Genomic DNA, 25,861 nt, shown 5'->3' with positions numbered 1-25,861 from the left:
GCCAGGGGTTCCTGAACCATGACACCTACACTAGATATGGAACTGAATGGAGATTAAAACCAGCACTGCAGGAAGGAATAATGTGTCTTTTGGAGCAACTGGAAATAATATTGGTTGAGTACTAAAAAGTCAATATTGTTTGGAAGATGGTATAATTTGAAGAGAAGCTAAGAAGGACCTAGGAAACCACTGAAGATTATGAGTTGGAGAAGGAGAATGATAAATATGTCTTCAGGAAGATTAACTACAGTAATTTAAAAGAATATACTTGAGAAAGAAGAGGCTAAAAGCATAAAGGTAGGAAGGAAGGTTAATCCAAATAGACTAAGTCCCCTACATACGAACCTTCAAGTTGTGAACTTTCAAAGATGCAAATGTACATTTGCGTGTCCAATCAACATAAGTTAGTTCATGTGTCTGCTGTACATTGTCACATACATGCATCCTCTATGAGTCCTTGTGCTTTTGTGTACTTTACTGTACAGTACTGTATAGAGTACAGTAGTACAGTATGTTTATTTCAAGCCCAGGATGTCTGGAAGCAAACATAAAAGCAGCGGTGATGTAGCTGGCACTGCTTAGAAGCACATGTGATTACAATGGAACAAAAGTAAAAATAATTGAGAGAGTGGAGTGAGGCGAAAAGATGGTAGACGTCGCTCGTTCTTATAACATGAATCAACCATTGGCATGATTCTAAAGAACAAGGACAAAATCATGGAACATGTGAAGTCTGTTGTGCTGATGATGTCGATAATAATATGGAAGAAGTGTGGAAAAGTGACGGAGGAGATGGAGAAACGTCTCAATGTGTGGATGCAGGATCCACATTGGTGTCGAGACCCGCTCAGCTTAAGGCTGATGCAAGAGAAAGCCAAAAGGCTTTATGAAGACTTGAAGAAGAAACATGGTGAAGAATCAGAGGGCACATTTTAAAATGCCAGCCATGGCTGGTTTCATTGGTTCAAGGCTAGAGCCAAACTTCACAATGTAAAAGTAAGTAGGGAGGCAGCAGATATTTACCTGAGCAGGATTTTAATGTGGATGAGACAGAACTGCACTGGAAGAGGATGCCAGACCGAAGTTACATCAGTAAGGAGGAAAAGTTGATGCCAAGCTATAAAGCAGCAAAGGATAGGCTAACTCTGTTGTTTGGTGGCAATGCTTCCAGGGATATGAAGCTGAAGCCTCTCTTAGTTGATCATTCAGAGAACCCAAGAGCCCTTATAAACATAACCAAGGGCTTTCTTTCTGTTGTGTGGAAGAGTAACCCCAAAGCCTGGGTTGCACAGGCCATTTTCCAGGACTGGTTTTTCCACCACTTTATCCTAGAGGTAGAGAAATATTGCTTGAAGAGAAGGATGTCCCATTCAACATTCTTTTGCTGCTCAACAGTGCTCTGGGCCACCCCCGATTCATGGACGACTTTCATCCCAAAGTAGTTCATCTGCCACCGAAAACTATGTTGCTCATCTAACCTATGGATCAGGGAGTTATAGCGACTTTCAGTAAATATTATTTACATCACACTTTTTGTCAGGCAGTAAAAGCGAGTGATGAATCAGGAACAACCTTGCAACAATTTTGGAAGGACTATAACATCTTCAAGGCCATAAAAACATTGACTTTGCTTAGTGTGAGGTTATGGCCGTCACCATGAGTGGGGTTTGGAAGAACCTTTAGCCACAGTTTGTTCACGATTTTTGTGGATTTGAGAAAGTGGATGAGGAGTCCAAAGAGATCTACAGCAACTTAGTGACCCTCAGTGAGAAGCTGGAAGTAGATCTGCAAGAGGATGACTTCATTGAACTCCTTGCTGTGCAACACTAGGGGCTTACTAATGAGGACCTGATGGAATTGGAGGCCCAGAGAAAGGATGAAGAGGGACAAGAGGAAGAAGAAGTAACTGAAGAACCAGGGAGATTCACAATGCAGGAAATGGCAAGGGGATTTTCTTTATCTGGGGAGGCACTGCTAGTTTATGAGGCACAGGATGCAAACACAGAACAGTACACGAAGGTTGCAGCTGCCATTCAGAATGCAATCCAGTGCTATTGTGTCATCTATGATGAGAAAAAAAGAGCTGCTACCCAGACATCACTGAATCATTTTTCGAAGGGAGTAGAGAGAATTGAATCCAACAAGGAACCAGATCCTGTGTCATCGACGTCAGGCGTGAGTGAAATTGCAGCTTGCCCTCCATCTCCTATTGCTGATGATCCTTCAGCTCTACCATCTCCCACCTCCTCTCCCTCCTCCATTCAGTAACTCTTCTTGCCTGTTCACTCAATGCCAGCCCCTGTATGCCAGCTGTTGTACTGGACTACTGTACTTTTCAAGGTACAGTACTATAAAATTTTAAATGTTTTCTTTATTTTTTGTTTGTTTGTTTTTTATGTATTATTTGTGTGAAAAGTATTATAAACCTATAACAGTACAGTACTCTATAGCCGATTGTGTTAGTTGGGTACCTAGGCTAACTTTGTTGGACTTACAAACAAATTGGACTTCTGAACTTGCTCTCAGAATGGAGCTCATTTGTTCATAGGGGAGTTACTGTAAAGGAAAAGGATTCATGATTAGAGCAATGAGGGAAAATAAAGGAAGAAGTTATGAAGAGACACATTCTAAAGGAAGTGTAAATATACTTTATATTTACAAAATTACAGAATGAAATTAAAGATGATGGCATGATATTACTTCTGAAAACGCATATATTTAAAATAAAGTTGAGAGAAAAGACAGTTTTTTCATAGTTTTAGAGACACATTCTATAATTTGCTATTCACTGGACTGCAACAGATGTTTAATTTTTACATTGTAAATGCCATGTGGTCTCAAATTATTTGCTTTTTCTTAACTATTAAATACTCTTACAAAACAAAGGCTCTTCTTGAATACACTTCTTTTTTAAAAAAACTCTTCACTGAGCAGTAGGGGGAAGGCAGGAAGAATTGTAAGAAATTATAGTTAAAACATAGAAAGGCTGGTTTAATTTGTGTACTTAAATTTCAAATATCTGAGTTTACTGAAAGAGATTGTTCATTCATTAATTTCAAGATCACAAATTTCCTTTTGACTAGGGTTGTCAGATTCAGCAAATAAAGTTAACAATGAATAATATTTTAGTTTAAGTATGCCCCAGATGTTTCAAATATTTGTCATACTCTAATCTGCGAACCCTATTCCTGTCATGTAACTTTTTTCAGTTAAAGAAAAACAAAATTATTAAATATCTTGTGTGTGTGTGTGTGTTATTCCTAACAGAGATTTGTACATACAGAACATCAGTTATAGCCTCTATGGTCTCTTTCCTGAAGTCATCAAGACAATGGCTTGATCCATTCAGGTAAAACAGAAACAAAACAACAAGAAAAAAACATCTTTTGGGGGACATGTTATTACAAATGAGAGCAGTGATTTCTTTTTTTTTAAATAGGATAATGTCAAATGTTGATTCCATTCTAACCTGGAACATTATGTAACACAAAACTGAAAATTTGGGAGCTATTTTAAATCTCAAGATGCCAAAAAAGGGGGACTTCCGGGGAAGATGGCGGAAGAGTAAGATGCGGAGATCACCTTCCTCCCCACAGATACACCAGAAATATAGCTACACGTGGAACAACTCCTACAGAACACCTACTGAATGCTGGCAGAAGACCTCAGACCACCCAAAAGGCAAGAAACTCCCCACGTACCTGGGTAGGGCAAAGCAGAGAGATTCCCGCACAGAGGATCGGTGCCAACCAGCACTCACCAGCCCGAGAGGCTTGTCTGCTCGCCCGCCGGGGCGGGCGGCACTGGGAGCTGAGGCTCCGGCTTCAGTCGGAGTGCAGGGACAGGACTGGGGCTGGCGAAGTGAACACAGCCTGAAGGGGTTAGTGCACCACAGCTAGCTGGGAGGGAGTCCGGGAAAAAGTCTGGAGCTGCCGAAGAGGCAAGAGACTTTTTCTTCCCTCTTTGTTTCCTGGTGCGGGAGGAGAGGGGAGTAAGAGCGCTGCTTGGAGGAGTTCCTGAGATGGGCACGAGCCGCGGCTGAAAGCGCGGACTCCAGAGATGGGCGTGGGACGCTGGGGCTGCTGCCGCCGCCAAGAGGCCTGTGTGCGAGCCTGACAGAGGTCACTGTCCACGCCACCCTTCCGGGGAGCCTGTGCAGCCTGTCACTGGCGGGGGTCCCGGGATCCAGGGACGGCTTCCCTGAGAGAACGCACGGTGCGCCTCGGGCTGGTACAACGTCACGCCGGCCTCTTCCGCCACAGGGTCGCCCCGCACTCCGTGCCCCTCCCTCCCTCCCGGCCTGAGTGAGCCAGAGTCCCTGAAGCGGCTGCTCCTTTAACCCTGTCCTGTCTGAGTGAAGAAAAGATGCCCTCTGGCGACCTACAGAGAGAGGCGGGGCCAAATCCAAAGCTGAGACCCGGGAGCTGTGAGAACAAAGAAGAGAAAGGGATATCTCTCCCAGCAGCCTCAGAAGCAGCGGATTAAAGCTCCACAATCAACTTGATGTACCCTGCATCTGTGGAATACATGAATAGACAACGAATCATCCCAAACTGAGGAGCCAGGAGTCAGTGCTGTGCCTCTGAGGTGGGAGAGCCAACTTCAGGACACTGGTCCACAAGAGACCTCCCAGCTCCACATAATATCAAACGGCGAAAATCTTCCAGAGATCTCCATCTCAACACAAGCACCCAGCTTCACTCAACGACCAGCAAGCTACAGTGCTGGACACCCTATGCCAAACAACTAGCAAGACAGGAACACAATGCCATCCATTAGCAGAGAAGCTGCCTAAAATTACAAAAAGTCCACAGACACCCCAAAACACACCACTAGATGTGGACCTGCTCACCAGAAAGACAAGATCCAGCCTCATCCACCAGAACACAGACACTAGTCCCCTCCACCAGGAAGCCTACACAACCCACTGAACCAACCTTAGCCACTGGGGACAGACACCAAAAACAACAGGAACTATGAACCTGCAGCCTGCAAAAAGGAGACCCCAAACACAGTAAGATAAGCAAAATGAGAAGACAGAAAAACACACAGCAGGTGAAGGAGCAAGATAAAAACCCACCAGACCTAACAAATGAGGAGGAAATAAGCAGTCTACCTGAAAAAGAATTCAGAATAATGATAGTAAAGATGATCCAAAATCTTGGAAATAGAATAGACAAAATGCAAGAAACAGTTAACAAGGACCTAGAAGAACTAAAGATGAATCAAGCATCGATTAAAAACACAATAAATGAAATGAAAAATACTCTAGATGGGATCAATAGCAGAATAACTGAGGCAGAAGAACGGATAAGTGATGTGGAAGATAAAATAGTGGAAATAACTACTGCAGAGCAGAATAAAGAAAAAAGAATGAAAAGAACTGAAGACAGTCTCAGAGACGTCTGGGACAATATTAAACACACCAACATTCGAATTATAGGGGTTCCAGAAGAAGAAGAGAAAAAGAAAGGAACTGAGAAAATATTTAGAAGAGATTATAGTTGAAAATTTCCCTGATATGGGAAAGGAAAGAGTCAGTCAAGTCCAGGAGGCACAGAGAGTCCCATACAGAATAAATCCAAGGAGAAATACACCAAGACACATATTAATCAAACTGTCAAAAATTAAATACAAAGAAAACATATTAAAAGCAGCAAGGGGAAAACAACAAATAACACACAAGGGAATCCCCATAAGTTTAACAGCTGATCTTTCGGCAGAAACTCTGCAAGTCAGAAGGGACAGGCAGGACATATTTAAAGTGATGAAGGAGAAAAACCTGCAACCAAGATTACTCTACCCAGCAAGGATCTCATTCAGATTTGATGGAGAAATTAAAACGTTTACAGACAAGCAAAAGCTGAGAGAGTTCAGCACCACCAAACCAGCTTTACAACAAATGCTAAAGGAACTTCTCTAGGCAAGAAACACAACAGAAGGAAAAGACCTACAATAATGAACCAAAAACAATTAAGAAAATGGGAATAGGAACATACATATTGATAATTACCTTAAATGTAAATGGACTAAATGCTCCCACCAAAAGACACAGATTGGCTGAATGGATACAAAAACAAGACCCATATATATGCTGTCTACAAGAGACCCACTTCAGACCTAGAGACACATACAGACTGAAAGTAAGGGGATGGAAAAAGATATTCCATGCAAATGGAAACCAAAACAAAGATGGAGTAGCAATTATCATATCAGACAAAATAGACTTTAAAATAAAGACTACTAGAAGAGACAAAGAAGGACACTACATAATGATCAAGGGATCAATCCAAGAAGAAGATATAACAATTGTAAATATTTATGCACCCAACATAGGAGCACCTCAATACATAAGGCAAATACTAACAGCCATAAAAGGGGAAATCGTAGTAGGGGACTTTAACACCCCACTTTCACCAATGGACAGATCGTCCAAAATGAAAATAAATAAGGAAACATAAATAAGGAAACAAAAGCTTTAAATGATACATTAAACAAGATGGACTTAATTGATATTTATAGGACATTCCAGCCAAAAACAACAGAATACACATTTTTCTCAAGTGCTCATGGAACATTCTCCAGGATAGATCATATCTTGGGTCACAAATCAAGCCTTGGTAAACTTAAGAATATTGAAATTGTATCAAGTATCTTTTCCGACCACAACGCTATGAGACTAGATATCACTTACAAGAAAAGATCTGTAAAAAATACAAACACATGGAGGCTAAACACTACACAACTTAATAATGAAGTGATCATTGAAGAAATCAAAGAGGAAATAAAAAAAATACCTAGAAACAAATGACAATGGAGACACGATGACGCAAAACCTATGGAATGCAGCAAAAGCAGTTCTAAGGGGGAAGTTTATAGCAATACAATCCCACCTTAAGAAACAGGAAACATCTTGAGAAATCAACCTGACCCTGCACCTAAAGCAATTAGAGAAAGAAGAACAAAAAACCCCCAAAGTTAGCAGAAGGAAAGAAATCATAAAGATCAGATCACAAATAAATGAAAAAGAAATGAAGGAAATGATAGCAAAGATCAATAAGACTAAAAGCTGGTTCTTTGAGAAGATAAACAAAATTGATAAACCATTAGCCAGACTCATCAAGAAAAAAAGGGAGAAGACTGAAATCAATAGAATTAGAAATGAAAAAGGAGAAGTAACAACTGACACTGCAGAAATACAAAAGATCATGAGAGATTACTAGAAGATACTCTATGCCAATAAAATGGACAATCTGGAAGAAATGGACAAATTCTTAGAAAGGTACAACCTGCCAAGACTGAATCAGGAAGAAATAGAAAATATGAATAGACCAATCACAAGCACTGAAATTGAAACTGTGATAAAAAATCCTCCAACAAACAAAAGCCCAGGACCAGATGGCTTCACAGGCGAATTCTATCAAACATTTAGAGAAGAGCTAACACCTATCCTTCTCAAACTCTTCCAAAATATAGCAAAGGGAGGAACACTCCCAAACTCATTCTACTAGGCCACCATCACCTTGATACCAAAACCAGACAAGGATGTCACAAAGAAAGAAAACTACAGGCCAATATCACTGATGAACATAGATGCAAAAATCCTCAACAAAATACTAGCAAACAGAATCCAACAGCACATTAAAAGGATCATACACCATGATCAAGTGGGGTTTATTCCAGGAATGCAAGGATTCTTCAATATATGCAAATCAATCAACATGATACACCATATTAACAAAATGAAGGAGAAAAAGCATATGATCATCTCAATAGATGCAGAGAAAGCTTTCTATAAAATTCAACACCCATTTATGATAAAAACCCTGCAGAAAGTAGGCATAGAGGGAACTTTCCTCAACATAATAAAGGCCATATATGACAAACACACAGCCAAAATCATCCTCAATGGTGACAAACTGAAACCATTTCCACTAAGATCAGGAACAAGACAAGGTTGCCCACTCTCACCACTCTTATTCAACGTAGTTTTGGAAGTTTTAGCCACAGAAATCAGAGAAGAAAAGGAAATAAAAGGAATCCAAATCAGAAAAGCAGAAGTAAAGCTGTCACTGTTTGCAGATGACATGATACTATACATAGAGAATCCTAAAGATGCTACCAGAAAACTACTAGAGTTAATCAGTGAATTTGGTAAAGTAGCAGGGTACAAAATTAATGCACAGAAATCTCTGGCATTCCTGTACACTAATGATGAAAAATCTGAAAGTGAAATCAAGAAAACACTCCTATTTACCATTGCAACAAAAAGAATAAATATCTAGGAATAAACCTACCTAAGGAGACAAAAGACCTGTATGGAGAAAATTATAAGACACTGATGAAGGAAATTAAAGATGATACAAATAGATGGAGAGATATACCATGTTCTTGGATTGGAAGAATCAACATTGTAAAAATGACTCTACTACCCAAAGCAATCTACAGATTCAATGCAATCCCTATCAAACTACCACTGGCATTTTTCACAGAACTAGAACAAAAAGTTTCACAATTTGTATAGAAACACAAAAGACCCCGAATAGCCAAAGCAATCTTGAGAACGAAAAGTGGAGCTGGAGGAATCATGCTCCCTGACTTCAGACTATACTACAAAGCTACAGTAATCAAGACAGTATGGTACTGCACAAAAACAGAAAGATAGATCAATGGAACAGGATAGAAAGCCCAGAGATAAACCCACAGACATATGGTCACCTTATCTTTGATAAAGGAGGCAGGAATGTACAGTGGAGAAAGGACAGTCTCTTCAATAAGTGGTGCTGGGAAAACTGGACAGGGACATGTAAAAGTATGAGATTAGATCACGCCCTAACACCATACACAAAAATAAGCTCAAAATGCATTAAAGACCTAAATGTAAGGCCAGAAACTATCAAACTCTTAGAGGAAAACATAGGCAGAACACTCTATGACATAAATCACAGCAAGATCCTTTTTGACCCACGTCCTAGAGAAATGGAAATAAAGACAAAAATAAATACATGGGACCTAATGAAACTTGACAGCTTTTGCACAGCAAAGGAAACCATAAACAAGACCAAAAGACAACCCTCAGAATGGGAGAAAATATTTGCAAATGAAGCAACTGAGAAAGGATTAATATCCAAAATTTATAAGCAGCTCATGCAGCTCAATAACAAAAAAAAGCAAACAACCTAATCCAAAAATGGGCAGAAGACCTAAATAGACATTTCTCCAAAGAAGATATACAGACTGCCAACAAACACATGAAAGGATGCTCAACATCTTTAATCATTAGAGAAATGCAAATCAAAACTACAATGAGATATCATCTCACACCAGTCAGAATGGCCATCATCAAGAAATCTAGAAACAATAAATGCTGGAGAGGGTGTGGAGAAAAGGGAACACTCTTGCACTGCTGGTGGGAATGTGAATTGGTACAGCCACTATGGAGAACAGTATGGAGGTTCCTTAAAAAACTACAAATAGAACTACCATATGACCCCGCAATCCCACTACTGGGCATATACCCTGAGAAAACCATAATTCAAAAAGAGTCATGTACCAAAATGTTCATAGCAGCCCTACTTACAATAGCCCAGAGATGGAAACAACCTAAGTGTCCATCATCGGATGAATGGCTTAAGAAGATGTGGCACATATATACAATGGAATATTACTCAGCCATAAAAAGAAACGAAACTGAGCTATTTGTAATGAGGTGGATGGACCTAGAGTCTGTCATACACAGTGAAGTAAGTCAGAAAGAGAAAGACAAATACTGTATGCTGACACATATATATGGAATTTAAGAAAAAAAAAATGTCCTGAAAAACATAGGGGCAAGACAGGAATAAAGACACAGACCTACTAGAGAATGGACTTGAGGATATGGGGAGGGGGAAGTGTAGGCTGTGACGAAGTGGGAGAGAGGCATGGACATACATACACTACCAAACGTAAAGTAGATAGCTAGTGGGAAGCAGCCGCATAGCACAGGGAAATCAGCTCGGTGCTTTGTGACCGCATGGAGGGGTGGGATAGGAAGGGTGGCAGGGAGACACAAGAGGGAGGGGATATGGGAACATATGTATATGTATAACTGATTCATTTTGTTATAAAGGAGAAACTAACACACCATTGTTAAGCAATTATACTCCAATAAAGATGTAAAAAATAAAAGATGCCAAAAAAGTTAAAATTTATAAAGTATATGTTTAGGGCTTCCCTGGTGGCACAGTATTTGAGAATCCACCTGCCAATGCAGGGGACACGGGTTTGAGCCCCGGTCCGGGAAGATCCCACATGCCGCGGAGCGGCTGGGCCCGTGAGCCACGGCCGCTAAGCCTGCGCGTCCGGAGCCTGTGCTCCGCAATGGGAGAGACCACAACAGTGAGAGGCCTGCGTACCACAAAAAAAAAAAAGAAAAGAATATCCATTCCCACAACTTTGTGAAGAGACTCTTACACCTATGGAAATAGAAAGTGATATACAAAGATTAGCCAAGGTTTCTGAAATAAAAAGATTAAAATACAGAGAAGATTGCAATTAAATGTATCTGTACATTCATGAAGAAAGAACATGAGAACTCAGTGAAAATTTCAGAATCCCTTTTCTATTTGTCCAGTGTTACTCATTTTCTTTCCCTCTCTCCCTCTCTTTCTCTAGTTATCACTTCTGTAGCTGCTGACATAAGTAATCACCATGACTTACACTTTAATCATTTATATTCCCAGAAGTTGTGTTAGTCATGCAAACCAAGAAATGGTAAAGCTTTAAAAGAAACTTCAGATCTGGAATAGAAGAAGTCCCATAGTCTCAGGCCTGGTCATATACTGCCTGGCGAATCTGAGCATGGGGTCACTTTAGGTCACCTAGAATATGCCCTCCTGCAGCTGAAGAAGCTGAAACCAAATTAGATTAAGTACTGTCTGCCTGTGTTAGCTTTGATCCTCTCATAAGAGAAAGGACATGAATAATTATTGAGTACCCGTTGTGAGTTTTCCATCTTGCGCACATGATATTAATTGTTCTAAACAGCCATTCTCTCTGAAGTATTATATTCTCCATTTCTCAGATGAGGATATTGAAGCTCAGTTTCATATGTCTCCCAAGTTTACTTACTCATGAAGGAATAAAACTGGCTCTCTCCCTCCTGATTAATTCATTTTTCTCTTCCTCTTTCCATTTTTTGTTGTTCTCCTGCTTTACATTAAAACACTGAAGACGTGAACGACTAAAACCACTTAAAGGAATAGAATACTATCATTCAAGCATTCAATTTCCATTAGCCATTTGTTACCAGAATACCAATAAATACCAGAATACTCTACCTGAGTTTCTACTGGGCAAAACCAAAAAGGTAGCCTTACAGTACAGCTTTGGTAGACAATGGCAAAGTAAAGATGGCATGAGCCATGGGATGTAGGTTTCACATACTCATTCTGTAGAAAAAGCATACTTACCTGTGAACATACTCATGTTTGCAGATAGAAGGCAAAACAAAAGGCACAAACCGTACTTAAAGAGAATCATTCCTCTCTCCATATTCCCAGTTATTCTTAGCAGTATCTGAGCTACACAGAGTTAAGACATCCTTGGCAGATATGCCATTCGTTGTTAATTAGAAAACAAAAATGTAAATAAAAGTTAGAGAAATAATTTGAAATAACTAATGATTGAAATACACATTGTAAATCAAATATATATAATTTTAAAATAACAATTAAAAAAAGAAATAGTCCAATAATTCATTATATTACTAATTTATTATTTGGGAAATGGTGCTTTTGCCATTAGCACAGGTCAATGAAATAGCATAATTAATTAAATTATATACTTTTACATATAATTAATTAAAATTATATTACTCAAATGACTCTATAGCCCAAGCAGACTAAGTCCCTCACTGTGTTATGTATCACGAGGGCCAAGGGCATGATACACGGATGTACAAACAAGTAACCCTCAAATCCATGTCTAATATTACATTATTTTTAGATTTTCTGTCTCCATTCCCAGAAACCCAGGGATTATGCCTCTACCTACTTCCTCATCAAGGATCCAACTGGTTTCTTGGATATTTCTAACTTGTTTCAGTAAATTCTAGTTCTATTTGTTACCATCTCATTAATTAAAAAAATGCACATATCAATTAAATTTCCAAAATATACCTGGGCAAGGATCTTACTATAGTCATCTTTTATCAACTGGGAGAGGTTGAGACAGCCTTCAATGTGTGTGCATACACACATGCACAATCTTTAATAGGAATTGTCAATTGCATTGATATTTATCAGTGAAATGTTTCTTACAGTTAGTAGAAGTGACCATTTTGGGTGTATGATCATCGTTTTGTGATTTTTTAAATCCCCTAATCACTTGAAGAATGATCTTTCTCTCTTAGGAGACTGATGGAAAGTTAAGAATTTATTTAGCTATAAACAGCTGAAACCCCAACAAATAATGACTTAACATAATAGATGTTTGATCTCAGACTTCCAGCTTCCAAAACTGTGAGAAATAAATTTGTGTTGTTTCGAAGCTATCCAGCCTGTGGTATTTTGTTATATCAGCCTGAATGAACTAAGAAAATTGATCTTGGGAAGCTGAGGTGTTATTCTAAAATATGCCTGTTTCCTCTCTTTTGAACTTTCCTATCAGGTCCTCTAGGGTCAAACAATTCCTTCCCTGTCTCTGACTAGGTATTGTGCTGTTGGTTTTAACAAAAAGGGTTATGTCCTTCAGGGACTGGAGTCAGGAGAGATGTTCATATTACCTGAGAGCTGGGAGTCTGTGCTAGAAGGCAGAGCTGAAATTTCTTTTTCTCCTAGGTGCAGTGTCCCCCCAAGAGATTCCCGGGGCATGGTTTCAGGAAGCTGATACCCTACAGTACAGCCATCTCAAACAAACAAGCCACCAAGCTGACCCTAACATCCTAAAAGACAGGGGCAATGTCAGTTATTTCACTTCTTGCACAATCCCCTTGTTATTTGCACATCTATTAATGGGCATTTTCAAAATCTGAAAATGTTAAAACCTTCAGGGATGAAATCAAATTCACTTTAATTATGTAACTTCTGAAACTTAGGTCCCTTTAGCAAAAACCTTGAAAACCTACTCCAATGCAAACCTGAAGCTATATATACATGTTATCCACAAAGGAACACATTTTTCTCAGCCTTAGGGATTACGTGCTTGAATCCCTTGGAAGTGTATTTATATTAGCTGGACTGCTCCTCATGATAAGAATTCAATGGTTCACTATACAGCTAGACCCACTGTAGATCAGTAAAGTTAATATGTGGAATAGAAATGTAGTGTCAGCCTCTGCAAAAGGTATGGTTTGCTGTGAAAAGAATCTGTGCTGAAGGGCTAGAGAGCTATTATATTTCTGATCATTTCCTCTAGTCCCTTGTTCCCAGTGACTGCCAGCCTTAATAATGTCATTACAAAAATTGTCTCCTGGGAGACTACTGGGATTTTTGTTCTGCAATCTCATCTGATACAATTATTTGCAAATTTCTAGAAGTAAATTAGCTTACGTATCAATTTTTCTACCTGGCTGATTTAGAGCTATAACTAATTGCAATGAGTCTAAATTTTAATAAAAGAAACTTTTCACCTAGTCTAGCTCCACTAATAATTAAACAAATTCCCTTATTGCAGCCAAGGAGTCAATTTTGCACTAATGACTGTCAGGGAGTCAATTTTCATTAAGTTTGTATGCATGTGTATATGTGTGTGTGTGCAGTCACATCCACACTAGACAGTCACCATTTCTTCATCCAGTCTACCCTCCACCCATCTCCTTCTTGATCTCTGCCTTTATAAGCTGATTTGTATGGACTAAATCAGAGCTTTCGGCACCCTCTGGCTTCCATTTGGATTCACCCAAGGGGCAGCCCCAGCAGTTGCTCAAAAGGAGCAAGAACATAAGATCATGGTGTTGATTTCACTAGCTGTCTCTTTTCAAGTAATCTATGTCTCTTGGTCAAAGGCATTTGTTCCAATCGAGATAAGGATCTTATTTGACTCTGTCCATGGTCCTGTAATAATTTCTTTTATCCTTTCAGGCCTTGGTCAGGGAGATGGGAGATAGTCATATGGTTTGTGATCTTTAAAATGCACAAAGTCTGGGAAGAGCTGATAAAGGACAAGAAGAACTAGATGAGAAGGAGTGTGCATGTGTGTGTTTATTTTTCCCAACCACTATACTTTTGAAGTATTGGACTCCATGACAAAATTTCTTCACTCCAGCCATCCCACCCTCCTCAGCTCAAGTAATGCTGTAGTGATTTGTGCTGTTCTAGAGTGGGTCTCACTGTAGCTTCCAAGCACATCTGGTGGCTCATTGCCCACGTGGCCCACAGTAAGAAATGCAACTTATATTTACAATAACCCTCATTATATATTACAAAAATGGAAAAACTTTTCACATAATATTACCCTTACTGGATGTGATTGATGTGCTCTCATATCTTGTGTTTTAGCCAGTTCCTTTTTTAAGTCTGGTTTTGGAACACTAAATTGGTTTAAAGATCCTTTAAAAGGTCATGACCTTTACTTTGAAAAAACACTAGTTTTGGTGGGAGTGAGGAGGATGGAGGATGGAGGATCGGGAGTCTGGGTTTTCTCCCTCTATTAATGTATTAGGTCTTTTCCCAGAGTTTTAAGGGTGCCCCCTTGTAGTTGGAGAAGCTGCGAAGCCCATGCTATTGATCATTTCCATAATGCATAGGTGAAATGGCAAAATGTGGAAAGACAAAAACTTGGTGATACTCTCACCTATAAGAAGAAAAGCAAAGGCTGATTTGCAGCATAAATGTTGTATTGGAGACCCCAGGATTTAGAGTTATATGGACCTGGGTACAACTCTACTACTTACTATGTAATAATGCCATATAATTTAATATCTCCAGTCCTCAGCCATATCTTCTGTAAACTGGAAATCAGAATGACACAGTACCTTTCTCATAGGACTTTTTGGGTAATTAAGTGCACTAACATATAAGAACTGAAATAACCTGCTGTATAATTTATTATGTAAATAAATTTCCTGAAACACAACCTTTGCATTCACACATTCTCATCTTATCAAAAAGTCTATTGTCTGTAACTTACTGAAGGCTTCCCCAGATATGACCAGAAATCCAAGTGCTTACTCTTGTCCAAAGATTATGTTCTCTCTCCTCGTCTCTGGAGCCAGAATTCAGATATGCTCCCTGGAGGCTGGAGGATTGGAAAATTTCTTCTGCCACCTGAAGATGGTTGCTCGAAAACAATACACTATGTTATATGGACTTCATAGCTAGTGTCAAAGCCAAAGGCTAATTGACACAAATTATATAAGAAAAGGGTTTCCAAAGGATCCTCTGCTTGTTTTTGCAGGCACATCTGAAGTGCATGGCTAGATCTGAATCCCCTGCTCCAGACCTTGCAACTAGGGCTGATGCAAGTGCTTGCCCCAGGCTGCAGCGGATTTCTCTGGAGCTGTAGAGAACATCCTCTACCCCTAGTGCTGTGCTCAGCAGAAAATATTATTGCCTTGGAGGCCAGTGTGGAGCAGATACAGCATAATGTGGAGAGAGGAAAGAGGAGAGAGGGTAATATTCCTACACCCCCATTCAGGAATGTCACCGCTGCTTTCGTATCCTTCTACTTTCTGGGCCCTGTCCTAAGGAGAGAGTAAAAACTACTCATTTAATTAGACATATATCACTGCCGGTTCCATTTGTCTTAAGTTCTTCTGGAAACAGTTTGGAAAGATCCCTGAGTAATCTGGAGGAGTGGGATGGAGGTTGGGTACACTATCAACTCAGATGGTTATAGCACATCAATGAAATTAGGACTTACTCCCATTTTGTTGTGTGCTATATCTATACTTTCTACAAAAGCATAAAAACCTTGCCATAAATGTGTTGCCTGTGGTCCCAGATAACAATAGAAAAAAGCATGGCAGAGTGGAACGGACATGAGCTTTGAAATCCTTTATGTGTTTCAGTCATGATTCTGTCACGTACTATCTGTGTTATCTCAGGTTAGTTATTGACTTCTCTGAAATGTTTCCTTGTTGATAGTGAATCTATTGCATCTGCTTCATATGTGTCTTCTCTCACAAAATATAGAAAAGTATAATTGAAGCAAAGCATGGAAACTGCAAAAACAAACCAAATAAAGAAAAAAAGAAAAGAGCTTTTGTCACTGCTGTTAGAGGAGTTCATCCAGAGGACGTGATCGCTGGCTGACCCACAAGCTAGACCTGGGCAATCAGAAGCTCTTTATCTCCTCTCCTTTCCTTGAAATGTATGTTCTGCCCACTGTTCTCATAGTGGGAGCAATTTTAAGGACACAGACTTGAGAGAGCAATGTGTAGTTGAGACCATCTGGACTGAATACGTGACTGAACTTATCAAGGCCTCTATATAAACTTCCAAGATTCTAGTGGGTAGATGCAGAGATCTACTCATTTTGTGGCCCTCTAAGACAAGTCTCGTATGTAACTTTCCTTGCTTATTAAATGTGCCACCTACCAATATGGAGTGGTCTGCCTCTTTTTTCGACCTCTCCTTTCCCTCTCTGTACAGGGGCCAGTTGCAAATTTTACCCAGGTTTCGAACCAAACTCCCAAGGTTGCAAACCATCTACTGCCTGATTATTTGTCATTCATTTGGCCATGTGTATTTGCAATCCTTTTCTATTAAGGGCAGTATTTCTCTACAAAGACACTACTGATAATTCTCTGTTGTCATGACCTGTTCTGTGCACTGTAGGCTGTTTAGCAGCATCTCTGGCCTCTACCCACACTATGTCAATAGAAACCTCACACTCCAGCCAGAGAATAACAGTAAAAAAATTCCTACAGACATGACCACATGCTTCCCTCTATACTCATTTCAGAAATTCCTAGCCAATGAGACAAATATAATTTCCTACTAAATAAATAGAAAATTCCAAATTCTCATTTTCCTGGCTTTCCTTGCAGTTGAGGCTCAGGGATGTAACCCAGTCTCCTCCAATCACAGGCACCCATGCTGCTCTTTGAATCATATGTTAGTAATGCAAAAGACGGTAACTGCGTAGAGTCTATTCTCCAGAGGGTGGCGTCAGTGGTAAGGCTGAATCAGTAGTAACCTACACCATGTATCCAAAGCTAGTGCCATGGACCAGTGTTGATGGTGTCTGCATAGTATACTGTGGTGCCCATGACCAAGAGAGTGCAGTGATGTCTAGACCAGACAAGTTCAGTGTCATTCAGGGCATTGTCCTTGGCTACATAGATTCTAACCATTTTCAGAGATTCTGAGAGCTGCTCAATAACTTTTCAACAAATGTTCTGCTCAAATGAGAGTTATTACTGTTGCTTCCACTTAATAATCCTGACTGATACAGTAGCTATTGCATAAATTCAGATGTTTTAGGAAGCTTTGACAAATGACTATGAAATATATATATATATATATATATATATATATATATATATATATATATAATTGTTTCCAAGTGAATGTTGTAATACTCTCCTTGAGAGAGGCTGGCCAACCCTTTACTGATGTCTGCATGTTGGAAGAGAAACATCATAGATAGGTATTTCATGATGTATTAGAGAAAGAGATGTTACTGATTTTGATAGATAGAGGTTGCTTTTAAAGAGAAAAGCTAGCTGGAAAGAAAAAGTGTGCCCTTTGCTATATTTTTGCATGGATTTTACAAGGTTCTTGTACAATATGACACTGTTATTCCTGAAAGATGATAACTGATCCAGTGCCAAGCTCTTAAAAGGCTCTCAGGAAAGGCTTCTTAACTTGACTATACAAAGCAACATATATGAAAAGTCCCTAATCATATTTTTACCACTTTCTGAACAGAATGTTGCTTTGGCTGGTGATTTTAGAATAGGAACTATTCTGTAGAAAACCACAACTTTTTATTCAGAGACCTACAAATCCACTCTTAACACAAGATGCCTTCCGTGGTTCAGAGCTTAGGGAAAGGGGAATTGAAAAGATGCTGGGATATTAGAAAAAGGACTCATTTATCTCTATGATGTTGTGCTTTTAAGCCAGGATCACACACTCCTTAGGGGGCAGGAAGGGATCCAATAGCTACCAGCCTTGGACACCCTATCCTTTTCATGGAAATACACTTAATTCTCTCACTTGACCCATACTCTTGCTTCTGCTCTCCCATAAGAAACTTCTGATCTTTTGTGTTTTATCTTTCATTCTCAGCCTACTTAAAGGTTATGGTTTTTCCTTGACTTTGAATCCCTAAGCTTCCTGAAAATTAACTTGCCCTCATGCAGAGATTTTTTTCTCACCTGGAGGCTTCAGATGCCCACGTCTCCTTAGTCCAGCTCTATCCCACTACATCCTGGCACAAATCCACCAAAATGATGCCCCAACCCACCCCCAAAATCAAAAAGGTACACCAAGTTTACCTGTGAGAAGGCCTGCTCCTGAATAAACAAGATCTTCAATAATCACTTTGCTGTTCACATGAAACTAACACAACATTGTTAATGAACTATACTCCAATATAAAATAAAAAGTTAAAAAAAAAAAGAATGTCCAATATGATGGTATTAGGAGGTAGGGCCCTTGATAGGTGCTTTAGTCTTGAGGGTGGGGCCCTCATGAATGGGATTAGTATTCTTATGAGACCCCACAGAACTCCCCAGCCCCTCCCACCATGTAAAGATACAGTGAGAAGTCTGTGACCTAGAAGGGAGCTCTCATTTGAGCATGCTGGCACCCTAATCTCAGACTTCCAGCCTCCAGAATTGTGAGAAATAAGTTTCTGTTTTTCTTAAAAATAAATAAATAAATAATAAAAGGCTCTGGACTCTGCACAGAGCTTCATAACCTCTTCGTGGACTTTTTGTCTTCAAGCTGATGATGGAAAAATAGTTATATTCCAGTCGAAGCCAGAAATCCAGGATGCACCACAGTTGGAGCAGGAGTCTAAAATTTTGAAAGAACCGTCGCTAAGCAAAATGTCCTCAGATCTTCAAACGAGAAGTTCACAAGCACAAAGGAACTATCTTGAAGACAGAGAAGGTGATGACTTTTTAAGATGCCTCTCTCTTATTCCGGGTGGATTTTAACCATGACTCTTGTCCTCTCCTTGATGGTATTGCTCTGGATTTGTTGTGCAACTGTGGCTACAGCTGCAGAGCAGTATGTTCCCTCTGAGAAGCTAAGTATCTGTGGTGACTTGAAATTTGTGAATGAACAAAAGCTAAACAGATATCCAGCTTCTGCTTTTGTGCTTGTTAGATCTAAAGGTGAAGATCATGAAGAAGCAGGGCCTCTACCTGCAAAAATGAATCTTGCTCATTCAGAAATTTAAGGGTTTTTTTTTAAAGAAAAGTGTAATAGACATCTAAATTTCCATTTCACATAGTGCTTTTTAAAATGGTTTCATTGGGGGCTTCCCTGGTGGCGCAGGGGTTGAGAGTCCACCTGCCGATGCAGGGGACACGGGTTTGTGCCCCGGTCTGGGAAGATCCCACGTGCCGCAGAGCGGCTAGGCCCGTGAGCCATGGCCACTGAGCCTGCGCGTCCGGAGCCTGTGCTCTGCAATGGGAGAGGCCACAACAGTGAGAGGCCCACGTACTGCAAAAAAAAAAAAAAAAAAAAAAAGGTTTCATTGGATATAGGGCTTAAAAATCAATATTAAATGCAAATAAAGTTAAAACAAAAAAACAGGTACTTACCATCTCACCAAATCAGAAGTCTAGAGGTAGGATGGGCCAGCATTGAAGTGACCATTCAGCAGTGCTACCAAAGACTTCTCCCAACTTTTCTGTCACCATTGCTGGGTTGGCAACTACTCTCCATGTGGCTGTGAGATTGGTGCCACAGCTGGATACACAACAGCATTCTGACCAAAAACTAAATAAATAAAAGGCATGGTCAAAATGGGTTTGTACTTACATGGCTCCCTTTGATCAGGAAGGGAAATTATTCTCAACATATCCCTCTCAAACTTGCCTACATCTCCAACTCCCAGACCAATAAATATCATGTGGCTGGGCATCTTATCACCCAAACCCATTTGGAATCCTGTTAGCAAGAAAGGAAGAGATGTGTTTAGATGTGCAACCAAAAATGCCTGCCAGCCTTGCCTTGAGCAGGAGTAGAGAAAGGCATGGCAGTGCGTGTGCTATCCTTTTTCTTTGTACCTTTTTCTCAAAAAATAACCAGAAAAGAATCAGAAGTTTGGAAACAGAATTTGAGCTTTATTCAAAGAGGGCTCTTCAGTATTAGTACATGTGTAACTTGTACTATGTAGTCCAAAACTGGAATCTCCTGTTTGTAGGAGCATGCCTTTGGTGAAAGTCCCATGGGAAATCATCTTTAGCTACTAAGACCAACATCTCTGCTCTTGTTTCCTTTCATCATTTTTTTTTTTTTCGGCACACGGGCCTCTCACTGTTGTGGCCTCTCCCATTGTGGAGCACAGGCTCCGGACGTGCAGGCTCAGCGGCCATGGCTCACGGGCCCAGCCGTTCCACGGCATGTGGGATCTTCCCGGACCAGGGCACGAACCGGTGTCCCCTGCATCGGCAGGCGGACTCTCAACCACTGCGCCACCAGGGAAGCCCACCTTTCATCATATTTGTGCCACAATATAAGGCAGGAGTGACGGCAGCAGCAGCAGAGCTGAAGCGTCCACATGAAGGAGATGAACCACACCAGTGCTTTTTTCTGCAGGACCCTGGAGCATAACACATGATGGGGTGAGCGCTGCATGTGGAGAGGAATGAGACACAGGCAGATGCAAACCTTGTTTCGTATGAGTTATACAGTCCCGAGGAGCCGTGGTGATAAATGTTAAAAAAGCAAGGGATTCAGCTGAAAACTGTTCTGACTACACCACAGAAAACGATGTTGACTTACTGGGATATTTGCTAAAATAGAAGGCTTTAGGATAGACATCTAAAGCAGAATTTATCACAGCACATGAAGGCTTCAGTCAATACTCATGGCCGTATAACATACTTTGCAATTGCCTGTGTGAATGGACTGGGTTGGGCTGAAATAACCCTCACATCAGAGAAACTTCTTTGTGAAGTTTTACTTTCTTGGTAACATCTGCTCAAGAAAACAGTCTTGAACCTGAGTCATCAGCCTTATTTCATCTCAAATAAGTTCATTTTATAAATCTTGATGTTAAAAAGAGAGCACAGTGCTGTTAGTAGTGATTGTTTTTTTAAATAGATAAGGATGGCAATCGTAATCATGTAAAAATGTACAGGAAACGCTTTCATTAATGTTTTATTCATCAGACTGCATAAAATAGATGATAAGAATGTTGATCATTTCTTTCTTGAACATTAGCCTCTTGTGTGCTAAACACCTTGCTTTTATGCTTTATCTCTAATGGTTATTAAAACCTTACCTTAGAAATAACTTATCTGAGGCTCCAAGTGATTTTCCCAGGACTATGTAACTGATAAGAGATAGAGCTAGTCTTCAAACCCAAGTTTGTCTGACTCTAAAGCCCTTATATTTGATATTTCCTAATATACAGTTTCATATGTCCTAGTCTGTCCCATAAAACCAGTTATACTTCAGCCCATCTAAAAATGCCAGGCGTGAGGAATAATGATAAAGGGAAGAACCACAAAGAAGATGAGTTTCATCTTGTCTCATGAAAGGCACGGAAAGAGATGGGGCAAAAGGCTGATAAAAAGTTGTCTCCTTAACATGAGGATTAACCATTGAGAAATGCTGCTCCAAATAGTGGGAAAAAGTAAATCAAGGGAATTAAAACAGCATCTAATAATTTTGCTGCTGAATCTTAACATTGGCAACATTCATAACATGATTCATAGCATTGCATTGAATTTTGAACTTTTCCTCAATCCAATTAACTAGTAGAAATATCTTAAAAATGCTTCTGGACGTGTCTGTAAGGGTGTTTTCAGATGAGATTAACGTTTGAATCCATGGACCCAGTAAAGTAGATTGGCCTCCCAATGCAGATGGGTACCATCCAATCTGCTGAGGGCTGAATACAACAGAAGTAGAGGAGGTTGGAATTCACCCTTTCTTGCTTCCTGCCTGCTTGCTTCACTTAGAACATCTCATCACATCTCATCTGGCCCTTGGGCTGGGATTTAAACCATCACTCCCCTGGTTCTTAGGCCTTCAGACCTAGACTGATGTATACCATTGACTTTCCTGGGTTTACAGTTGTAGACCACAGATCATGGAACTTCTCAGCTTCCTTCATCATGTGAGCCAATTCTTCAGAATAAAAATTTCTCTTTCTCTCTCTCTCTGTGTCTCAGTCCATGTTGATCAAGGAAAATCAAAGGTTATAAAGTATTTCCCAGTCTACCATCCAGATACCACTGATAAAAACTGAAGTCGAAAATGAATAGGGAAAAAATTAACTTTTTGCTCATATAACCTATAAGTGGCACTTTGGGATATTAGGGTTGAAGGGGATAAAGTTTGTTAGCCCAGACAACATGGATATGGGTTGAGACAGCTTCCTTAAAGGAAAACAAATACTGTTTTTACTTGAAGAAGGGTATAAAGGTCTGCTGAACAAGCTAGAAAAATAATAACTGTTTCCAATTGAGTAAATGAGATATAGATAGATGAGATAGATACATAAATACATAGATAGATAGATAGATAGATAGATAGATAGATAGATAGATAGATAGGCAGGCTAACACATGGAAAGAAAATAGTTGTGTGACAGAATGTTAATAGCACTTTTTCTGGATGACCATATTATTAATAGTTGTTTTTCCTGCTTGGAACTTCCCTATATGTGGTGGATATTTTGATTCTCAACCTCAAGTCTTCACTTTGGGGGGTTTAGAAAGTTATCACCTAAATCCCCCCCAATACTCATGCAGCTAGCATTCTGGATGCAAATTACATACTGCCAGCACTTAGGAGAGATCTGGAAGGCAGAATGAAGAAACAGCCATTTCCCTACCACCTTTGCTCTTGCTGCAGACAATTTAGAAATGTGAGAGTTTCACACAGCTGCACTCCAGTCCTCGTGTTCAAGTTTGGTGGAACACACAGAGTGTTATGAAAACACTGAGTGACTTCCTAGTCTGGATTTCTTTTTTTTTTTTTAGATTGTCAAAGTAAAATTTTATTTTAATCATGTCTTCATGCCTTGAATAAAATGCAAAGGTGAGATTATCATAACATTTGATATATTTTCCAGAACTGTTTATAGCTATGCACTACTTTTTTTTTATTAGTTTCTGCTTTATAACAAAGCGAATCAGTCATACATATACATCTGTTCCCACATCCCTTCCCTCCATAATTCAAAAAGAGACATGTACCAAAATGTTCATTGCAGCTCTATTCACAATAGCCCGGAGATGGAAACAACCTAAGTGTCCATCATCGGATGAATGGATAAAGATGTGGCATATATATACAACGGAATATTACTCAGCCATAAAAAGAAACGAAACTGAGCTATTTGTAATGAGGTGGATAGACCTAGAGTCTGTCATACAGAGTGAAGTAAGTCAGAAAGAGAAAGACAAATACCGTATGCTAACACATATATATGGAATTTAAAAAAAAATGTCATGAAGAACCTAGGGGTAAAATGGGAATAAAGACACAGACCTACTTGAGAATGGACTTGAGGATATGGGGAGGGGGAAGGGTAAGCTGTGACAAAGCGAAAGAGAGGCATGGACATATATACACTACCAAACATAAGGTAGATAGATAGTGGGAAGCAGCCGCAGAGCACAGGGAGATCAGCTCGGTGCTTTGTGACCGCCTGGAGGGGTGGGATGGGGAGGATGGGAGGGAGGGAGACCTGGTCTGCATTTCTTTTTTTTTTTTTTTAATTAGTTTCTGCTTTATAACAAAGTGAATCAGTCATACATATACATCTGTTCCCACATCCCTGGTCTGGATTTCTGATAGCCGTGTCACAGCTTCAGCTTGCTCGTCCTCCGGAGTGAGAGGAAGTTGTCACGGCAAGGAACAGTGGCTGCCTCTGAGATGGTAGCTCCCTTTGTGGTTCAGCTCTGCGTTATTCTGGGAACCCATTCAGAATGTCTAGCCCAGAACCTGTTTTTTCAGTCTTTCCAACAATTGTATAAGCACCTAATATCTTGTATTAAATTCTTTTCTGCTGAAAATACTTATAGTAATTTCTGTTTTCTGCACTCAGCCTTACTGATTCACCTATATTTTATTATATCGTGACTGTAAATCTTAGATCTTGTGTAACAAAAATACTCCTTTTAAATCTCATGCCATTTCTCACCAATACAAATTCTTTGTTTAAATTAGCTGTTCTCTTTACAATTCCCAGAAATGCCCTTTGCTCACACCTATATGTCTACTCAAGCCTACTGAGAGAAACCATGGCTTATCTGTAATAGCTAAGAGTTCTAACATTTCTGCCATATCCACTGTGCCCAGTAAAGCAACAGCAGTCCTGTGGGGAAATGGTGGTGTCCAACATGGTAGGACAAAAATGTAGTGAGATGGAGCTGTGAGAAATCCCCTGGGCCTAAAGAAAATTTGGAGTAGAAAGAGATTTTGCAGGAAGCTAGAGTTTCTCCTTGAGCTGGTAAGAGCAAGAGCAAGGAGGATTTGGAACTATATGTTTAGTTATTCTGATACCTATGTGTGATTTCATTATTATTCTTCTCACAACAGAACTCTGAATTTTGACAGTGTACACTGGAAGTGAATATCATCTTAGTCTCTGGCTATGATTCATTTCCTCCTCTTTCTTACAGATGAAAGTGAACAATAGATTGTATTAGTTCGTGTCCTTCTTAGGTTTTCTTTTTAAAGGTAAATGCGTGTGGGAAAAAATTTTACCCACAACAAAGTGTATCAAATGTATAAAAAGGGAGATTCTAATTTTCATGTTTGCAGCCATTCCAATATGCAATCCCACTGCCCAGAGATAACCAGTGCTACCAGATTAGATAAAAACTTTCTGACATCTTTTGATACATTTACAGCATTTTTAAAAGTGGGAACACACTGTCCATACTGTTTGCTAACTGATACTTTTTCTTAATAGTATATCATGGACATATTTCCATGTCAGTGTTCATTACACGACTTCATTCTTTTAAAAGGCTGTATTGTGGCTTACTTTACATATGTAGTTTATTTAACCTTTATCCTATTAATCAACTTTGAGATTGCTTCCTCGTTTTTGTTCATGAAAATGGTACAATGTATATCTCACTGTACTTGGAATTAAATTGATATGAAGGTCTTCGAATGAAAGTTTTGTTTTCAATCTACCAAAAACAGTTAAGAACTACTTAGTTTATATAGTATCATGAGCCTGAGGGTAAATTAATATTTTTGTTTGTAGTTTAATATAAAATCTGGGTTGAGGCATAAAAGTTAGGAGCTTGTATATTAAGTGTAAAGATCTTAACCCTTTTTCCTGCAGTAGTCTGAAACTAGGTTCACAGAACAAAGAACTCATTAACCACTTACATTTATGGATGGAATTGAGATGTGTGAAATGCAGAATTTAGAACACCCCCAAAAAACAAATTAAACAAATTTTATTGTTCCCAAAACCAAATGTATTCTCAAAAGTGTATCAGTAAATGTTATCAGTGATGCAGTAAAAGTTACATAAAAAAATGTAATTTCAGTTATCAGAGAAAATAATACATCTGAAGCAAGTTCTAGTTACATTTTGTTTCCGGTGTATCCCAAGAAGAGGTTGACAATGTAAATCTAAGCTGAAATTAGTGGTACAGATCAGGTTAGGAAATCACATGTTCTTTTAAGTCCTAAACACAGTGAAATTTATTCTCCAAAACTCTAAGGAAGAACCCATACTCCATTCAGCATTCGTCTCAGAATGCAATCAGCAT

At 39.5% G+C, this 25,861-nt stretch overlaps 1 pseudogene across 1 annotated transcript; it reads left to right on the top strand.

Annotated features, from left to right (window-relative positions):
• The first annotated feature begins 747 nt into the window (after positions 1-747).
• On the top strand, positions 748-19,816 carry LOC308620812 (transmembrane protein 59-like; annotated as a pseudogene). Its single transcript has 3 exons — positions 748-910; positions 1,721-1,818; positions 18,824-19,816. The product of its transcript is annotated as a transmembrane protein 59-like (transcript).
• The last annotated feature ends 6,045 nt before the right edge of the window (positions 19,817-25,861 follow it).

The sequence above is a fragment of the Mesoplodon bidens genome (genome assembly GCF_964165515.1).
Source record: "Mesoplodon bidens genome assembly, chromosome: 7".
In the NCBI taxonomy this organism is placed as follows: domain Eukaryota; kingdom Metazoa; phylum Chordata; class Mammalia; order Artiodactyla; family Ziphiidae; genus Mesoplodon; species Mesoplodon bidens.
The sequence above is the reverse complement of the archived record's forward strand: the minus strand, read 5'-3'. Positions and strand labels throughout refer to the sequence as shown.